The following is a 7,766-nucleotide window of genomic DNA, read 5'->3' as shown; positions in this document are numbered from 1 at the left end:
GAGACAGAATGGGGGTGTGACCCTGATGTGGATGTGGTCCCCTTGGCCCAGGTCACATTGCTCAGAGGCAACAGAGCCAGTCCCAGGAGCTGTTTGGTTACCAAAATCTGTTTAATGATTTATATTAGCTCTGGTGCTACCAGCAGTATCAGAAAAGAAACTTTTCCATGGACGTATTTCCATAGACTTCCCTCCCGGCCCTGCCCCAGCCTTCCCCCTGTGAGAGTAAAACACCAGTCTCCCTCCTGTTTTGCTTTAACACCCATCACCGGCTCCACCCAGGCCTCTTCACGGCCCTTCTCCCATGGCCCTGGTGGCTGACTGGACACCTGGTCCTCCTCCCCCTGCACCCCAGCCCCCTGAACTCTGCCCTGACCCCACCTGCTCCTGCTCTTGAGCAATTTCTAAACTAGGAAGAGGTGAAAACCTTTTTCCTCTTGCCTGAGAGGCCCTGGGCTGCTGGGAGAGGCCAGGCCTGGCACAGGGAAGGACAGGAGCTGGTTTTGTTCTGTCTCACAGACTTCCCCATCCCTTCATTCCCTGTGACCTTGGGTGCTCAGGTAGCTCCTGGGGAAGAGGGGCATCAGCATCTCACTGTCTCCTCCCAGAGCCCCAAGAGAAGACAGGGGGTGGGGGGGCTTCCTCAAGCCCTTAGCATTTAATCTTTTCTTACAGCAGCATGTTTTTGCTGAACACTGGCCATGGAGCAGCAGAGCCAGAGCCTGCCTAGGGAGATCTGAGCCTTCCCCAGCCCAATACCCACCCCCTTCTGGCATTCCCCCACACATCCCTTCTCTAGCTCTCCTCCCTGCTCCCTCAGGAGGTAGACTGGGAAGCACTTCTGGAGGGCTGACCTAGGACTTTGTGGGGACCTGTAAGTGACCTTGACCACAGCTGGTATTGCCACAGCTAGGAAGTGGAGCTTGAGGGGGAATGAAGAGGCAAAGAGGTAGTTGGAGAAGTGAATTGGAGTAAAGCTGTGGAGACCTTCAATTTATGGGCTACCCTGAGGGTCTGGAGCTGGCTATTGAAGTGGTTGCACAGGGGAGTGACAGGACCTGGCTTTCTCTGTGAGATCCCTCCTGGCAGGCTGTTTGGGGGTAGGGGGCAGGGAGGGCAGGTTGGACTAGAGACTGAAAGGTGGAAGGAAGCCGGGGCACCTCCAGACAACAGCATGGGGTCTGGTCTGGAGCTGGTGGAGGTTGGAATAGAAGTGCTGAGAGGGAGGTGACCCCATATTTTGAGCCGGAGCCTCAGTGAGGGACTGGTACCATTCACAGAAGCAGGGAGGGTAGGGAGCTGTTTCGGCCATGTGTATGAAGTCTTGGGATTCTGAGGTGGAGAAGAGGGAATGCCTGTGTTTCTGTGGACTCCGGGTGAGCTAAGGGCATCCCTGGAGGAAGCCTGTCCAGCCTCAACCAGTGCCAGCCGCCAGCACCTAGCTCTTTGCTGCATGTTTTTTCTTTATTGCTGCTTTTAGTTTCTAGTATTTTGCAGCAAGCACTCTTCTGTATTAAGAGCACAGTATATTATGATTGGTGTCTGGTCTTCTTCGTGGGTTTTTTTTTTTTTTTTTTTAACATTTATTTCTGATTGAGGGCACATTTTCAGCACTAGTCCACATAAAGCTTGGATGATACAGCAATGGTGATTGTAGAAAGAGGGAAAAAAAGAAGGAAAGATGAGAGGGAGAGAGAAGAAAGAAGGGAAAGAGGGAGGAGAGAGGAAGAAAGGCAGGTACATTGTCACTGTAACCCTTTTGGACATGTTCTGATCCATCAAAGTTGGTGTTGGAGACACACTTCCATTTATCAGCTAAGATGGCACCATGTGGCAATAGCACAGTTTAAAATTCGCAGCTCACCTGCCAGCCAGCTTTACTGGGCAGTTGAGTGGATTCTGACTCATAATGACCCTATAGGACAGAGTAGAACTGCCCCATAGGGTTTCCAAGGCTATAACCTTTATGAAAGTTGACTGCCACATTTTTCTCCTGAGGCCCGGTTGGTGGGTTCAAACCACTGACCTTTGCAGTTGGCAGCTGAGCGCTTAACCACTGTGCCACCAGGGCTCCTTCAGCCAGCTTTAAGAATGTTAAATTCTTGATACATTGTTTAAAATATAGCACTTGGCATTTTTTCAAACTTTGGGTGTAAAGTGAGTGATAGATCTTTAAACTGCATAATGAATTCGAATTAGCATAATGAGGTTTCAAATAAAATGCCACTGCGTTATTCAGGAATTTACCACTGGAAGAGGAAATTGTTATGCTATTTATTACTTTTTTTAACAGCTTTATTGAGATATAATTTACAAACAAAAAAATTCACCTATTAGAAGTGTCTAGCTCTTGAGTGGAAACCCTGGTGGTATAGTGGTTAAGAGCTGTGGCCGCTAACCAAAAGGTCGCAGTTCAAATCCACCAGGCGCTCCTTGGAAACTATGGGGCAGTTCTGCCCTGTCCTGAAGGGTCGCTATGAATCGGAATCAACTTGATGGCAATGGGTTATTTTGGGGGGGGTGGTTATTTTAAGTGTATAATTCATTGACTTTAGTAAACTTCCTGAGTTGTGCAGCCATCACCACAGTCCAGTTTTAGTGTATTTTCATGTTCTAAACCCCTAGTTCCCTTCTGTCATTTACACTTAATGTCAGCGCCCACCCGTGCCCTGGGCAGTCACTGATCTGCTTTCTGTGTCTATAAATCTAATACACGTTTTTTTTTTTAACTGCTAAATAATATTTTATTTGACAAATATGCCACAATTTATTCATTTTTTTCTACCAATATACATAACGACTGTTCCTTTTTTTTTTTTTTTTTTGCTATTACAAAGCTGAAATAGTTTTTTTTTTTGGCTTTAATAGAAATTTATTTTCTCACGCTCTAGTAGGCTACAAGTCCAAATTCAGGATGTCGGCTCCAGGGAAAGGCTTTCTCTTTCTGTCGGCTCTGGAGGAAGGTCTTTGTCCTTAATCTTTCCCTGGTGGAGGAACTTCTCAGGCGCAGGGATCCTGTGTCCAAAAGATGTGCTCTTGCTTCTGGTGCTACTTTCTTGGTGGTATGGGGTCCCCAGCTCTCTGCTTGCTTCCCTGTCCTTTTACCTTTTTTTTTCTTTTATTGTGCTTTAAGTGAAAGTTTACAAACCAAGTCAGTCTCTCATACAAAAACTTATATACACCTTGCTATATATTCCTACTTGCTCTCCCTCTAATGAGACAGCACAGTCCTTCCCTCCACTCTCTATTTTTGTGTCCATTTGGCCAGCCTCTTCCCCCCCGCCTTCTCATTTCTTCTCCAGACAGGAGCTGCCCACATAATCTCATGTGTCTACTTGATCCAAGAAGCTCACTCTTCACCAGTAATATGGGTATTTTTGTTTATTTACTTTTTTATACTTTATTTTATTTTTGTTATTGTTGTTGAGACTGTACACAGCAGAACGTACACCAGTTCAAGTATTTCTACATGTACAATTCAGTGACTGATTACTTTCTTCAAGTTGTGTAATCATTCTCACCCTCCTTTTCTGAGTTGTTCCTCTCTTATTAACATAAACTCACCACCCCCTAACTTTCCTATCTAAACTTTCCAGTTGCTGTTGTCATTTTGATCCCATATAGATAGATCTTCAAAGAGCATAATGCTCGAGGCAGACATTCTTTACTAGTTCAGCTAACCTCTTGTTTGGTTTTAAGAAGACTTCAGGGGCTATTTTTGGTTTAAGATTTTAGTTTAAAGATTATCTCAGGGCAATAGTGTCAGGGGTTCACTAAGCCTCCATAGCTCCAGAAAGTCTGGAGTCCACGTAATGCAGGTGTTTTTAAGTCTAATCCATACATCAGCCTTTCTGCTCTTTCCCAAGGCCCTCCTTCACCACCACCCACCCAGTCCTAGCCACACTGGGCCCTGTGGTGAAAGAGCAGGCTTATCCCCCCTTTCTGCTTACAAACATGCACGCCTCTTTCAAGGCAAGTTCAAACCTGTCTTCCCCCGTGGAGCTTTCCTTCCCTGCCCCTGGCAGAGTGAGTGAGTGGGGCCCTCTTTCCTGTCCCCCTTGCACTTGGCACCGATCAAGTCCTCCTCCCTGGACCCCTCAACTCCCTCTGTGTCAGTGCCTCCACAGCCTTACCTTCTTCCCAGTCTTAGAAGAAGTCTACTTCCTGGAACCCTCTTCCCATAACAGCTTCGTAAAGTTGGTGTTCTTTGGGGCTCCACCCTCAGACACTAGACACTCCATGTAGGGCAGCTCCATTAGAGAATAAGCTTCTTAAGGACAGGAACACTTTTTGCTGACTGCCATACTTCCAGCCCAGCATGGAGTCTGGCTGTTGGAGGTGTTCAGTACACGCATGGAATGAAAAATCAAATGAAGGAACAAACCATCACTTCCATTGTCCTGGCCCAGTTTCACCTTGATACTGAGGACCCCTGAATCTCAGCCTCCAGCCCAGACAGCCCTTCCAAATTTCAGACCTAGATGGAAATATCCTCCGCTGAGGTCATGCCGCAAATCCCACCTGGCCCGCCCGAAACCTCTGTTTACTCTAAACCTACTCCTTCTCCTCTTGTGCTTCTTCTTCTTTTTCTTAATAGTAACAGCTTCTTTGAGATATAGTCAACATACCAAACAGTTCACTCATTTAAGGTGGACAGTGTTTTGTTTTGTTTTTTTTGTGGTAAATATATATAACAAAACATTTGCCATTTCAACATTTTTTCACATGTAGAATTCAGGACTTCTGAGGAGAAAGGAAGGAACTTGAGCGGAATGGGCCCCAGAAGGGTTTCCTAACAACCCCTGGGTAGGCTGAATTGGCAGGGAAGCACTTTACTGTAAATGTAGAATGTGGCCTGGGCCATATGTAGCTATTTAAAGTTAAATAAAATAAAGCATTAGTACGTCGTTTGTGCTAGCCACATTGTAAGTGCTCAGTAGGCACAGCTAGAGGCTACAGTATTGGACAATACAGGTTTTTATAACATTGCAGAAAGTTGGGCAATGTTGTTATGGAGAGTTTTAGAGGTTGTTTTGAAAAGAGGAGGCCTTGCTTTTAACATCCATTTGGGCACTTTAATAATTTGGTGGGAAGACTGAGTCAGTTTGGTTGAAATAAAGTGCAAGAACCTCTTCTTCCGCTGTGTCCCTACTGTGTGCCTGGTAGGCACGCGTGCTGGGTGTTCTCCTTACTGTCTCTCATGCAGTCCTGTGATAATTCTGAGGTACTGTCATCCCATTTGGTACATGGGGAAACTGGATTGGAGGGAGACTACATTGCATGAAGCCTCTCATTGCACCAAGAATCAAACACAAATTCATTACAATGCTGATAAGGCCCCCCATGACCCAGGCCTTGACCCCATGTCCTACATGCCCCACTTCCTTTTCACTCTGCTCCAGCCATATTTTTTTTGTTTTCCAGCCATACTGGCCTTTCTTCCCACTGAACATGCCAGCCTCATCTGTGGAATGGGGACAATAAGTGTACCTGCCTAATTAGGGTTGTTCAGAGGATTCAGAGTTGATACTTCCAAAGTGTTGTGAACAGTGCCTGGCCCCGGGTGTCTCAATGAATGTTAGCTACTAATACTGTCTACAGATGAGAAAGCTGTGGGTCAGAGAGCCCTTGTGACTCATCCAAGACCAGTGAGCTCTTCTGTAATGTAGTGAGAAGTTCTCTGAGACCCAGGGCCCCTAACTCCTCACAGGTTTTGTTTGTTGGTTTGTTTTTTTAATGGGGAGAAGCAAGAAGAGAGAACCATTCCTGAGAAGCTAGGCTTCTCATTACTTAAAAATTTTAAATGTTGACAAATCATTTCCAAAAGGGTCATCAGAAACTTCATATCTGTGAGTTGAAAGAAATGAAATTAATCTTATGAGCTCGAACGGGCCAATTGACGTAGGTATTGGTTACTAAATCTTCCAACTTCTTGATAATTTAGCAGCAATTATCTCAGGGGAAAAGGAAGGGGCCCCAGGCTCAGTGTCAAATTCTAACATCGAATGAGAGCAAATAGTGGGAGGTGGGGAGAACCGTGTTAAGGAAATGGGTCTGCTCCCTCAATAACACCAGATCCACTTGTGACAACACGCAGGTCATCCCAACTCCTCCTTCATTCACTCACTGGCTCACTCTAATTACTGAGCACCTGTCGTGCGCCATAACAGCACTGTGCATCGAGGGTATGATGGTGAACAAGGTGAGCCAGGCCCTGCACTCAGAGCTCCCTCTAGATCAGAGGGTCTCAACCTTGGCTGCGCATAGACTTAAGACATCCCAGTGCCCTGGCTGCACCCCTCACCAATCAAAGCAGAATGTCCAGGGGAGGGACCCAGTGTTATCAGTATTTTTTAACGCACAGATCATTCCAATGTACAGTGAGAACCCGGAGCCCAGTGCTCAATAGATGAGACAGAGGAGATACGGGATGGTGCTGTGGTAAGCGCAAAGACAGAGTGAAGCAGAGGGCTGTGGGTAAACGGGGAGTGGAAGCAGAGACTGGGAGCAAGGAAGGCTTCTTGGAGGATGTAGTATTTCAGCTGAGACCTGAGACCAAGTGGAAAGTTAGGGAAGGGTAGAGGTCAGGGACCAGCCAGGGAGAGCATCAAACAGTCAGTGAAAAGGGTAAGTAATCCTGGAGTTAAAACAAGGGATTTGGATTTTATCCTGAGGGCACCTGGCACCCAGGAAGGGTTTTAAGGAAGAGCGGGTAGAACTGAAGAGGACAGTTTAGCAACTCTGTGCAAACCCTTTAGAATAACTGTCATGTAAAACCCAACAAGTGACAACATCACATATTTCCATCACGGAAGAGCCTCTGGCTACTTGGCTACTTGTGAGTAACAAGATTATCTGTTCAGGTTATTTCCCCAAAAGGAAGGCAAAATCAAGTCCAGATCACTCTGAAGAGAGAACTGCTTGCAGTTTTCAAATGCAAGTTTTTCTAACTTCTGCAAACCCCATTAAGCTTCTAGAGACCTTTTGCCTTAATGTGGAGAACACGAATTGTTACTGTTTTTAGTTGCCTTTGACTCAGCTCCAACTCATGGCAACCTTGTGTACAACAGAAGGCAGCATTGCTTGGTCCTGCACCATCTTCATGATCATTGGTATGCTCTAGTCCATTGTTGTAGCCACTGTGTATTTGAGTGTCTTAAAGCCTGTGGGGCTTATCTTGCAGCACTATATCCGACAATATTCTGTTGTGATCCATATATGGGTTCCCACTGATTTTTGGAAATAGATCACCAGGCCTTTCTTCTTAGTCTGTCTTTGGGTGCTCTGCTGAAGCCTGTCCACCATGGGTTACCCTGCTGGTATTGGAAATACCAGTCGCATAGCTTCCAGCATCACAGCAACACACAAACTACCACAGTAAAACAAACTGACAGATGAGTGGTGAAATTAGGCCTACTTATATGTCAGCAGCCCTGGTACCCCAATGATTAAGCATTTGCCTGCTAACCACAAGGTCAGCAGTTCAAATCCACCAGCCACTCCTTGGGAATTGCATAGCGCAGTTCTACTCTGTCCTATAGGGCCGCTATGAGTCGAAATCGACTCAATGGTGATGTGTTTTTTTTGTTGTTTATTATATGTTAGGCACAAGGTTTACAAGACAGCTAGGGGGACATGGCTGCTTCTTGGAGCTTACAGCACAGTCGGGGAGATAATAACAAAATAATAAAAAAACAGACAGCAGATAGGAGCTATCTGAAGGAAACCAAGTTTCATCTAGACTCAAGGTCCAGTGAGGTTAAGGG

Source organism: Elephas maximus, chromosome 20 (assembly GCF_024166365.1).
Source record: "Elephas maximus indicus isolate mEleMax1 chromosome 20, mEleMax1 primary haplotype, whole genome shotgun sequence".
NCBI classification, from domain to species: Eukaryota; Metazoa; Chordata; class Mammalia; order Proboscidea; family Elephantidae; genus Elephas; species Elephas maximus.
The sequence above is the reverse complement of the archived record's forward strand: the minus strand, read 5'-3'. Positions refer to the sequence as shown.